The sequence below is a fragment of the Penaeus monodon genome, chromosome 33, assembly GCF_015228065.2.
Source record: "Penaeus monodon isolate SGIC_2016 chromosome 33, NSTDA_Pmon_1, whole genome shotgun sequence".
NCBI lineage: Eukaryota > Metazoa > Arthropoda > Malacostraca > Decapoda > Penaeidae > Penaeus > Penaeus monodon.
This window is the reverse complement of record NC_051418.1, coordinates 2,983,890-2,984,241: the sequence shown is the minus strand read 5'-3', so window position 1 is coordinate 2,984,241 and position 352 is coordinate 2,983,890.

Sequence of the window (352 nt, the reverse complement as noted above, 5' to 3'; positions counted from 1 at the left end):
TATAAACCGCAAGACAATAATTTCCAATCAAGCCAAAAGTAACTGCAAATTCTTCCCTTGAATTTAGCAAGACCCGCTCCTGGAAAAAAAAGTTTGTTAAACGGAAGATGTTTTGCTCTTCAGCTGCGTTTTATCGCTAACTATGTGAGGATATATCAGTAGCACAGAGTAAAAATATATTTCTAATGTTAAATGTAACCATAAAAAATATGAATCACTACTAAAAGGAAAAAAATAAATATGCTAAAAGTACTTGAAGCAGAAAGGAAGTGGCGCATCAGAAATGTAAACAATTCCAGATATAGTATTTGGCTGAAGGCATTTCACAACTACAATAAGGGAAAAAAGGCCT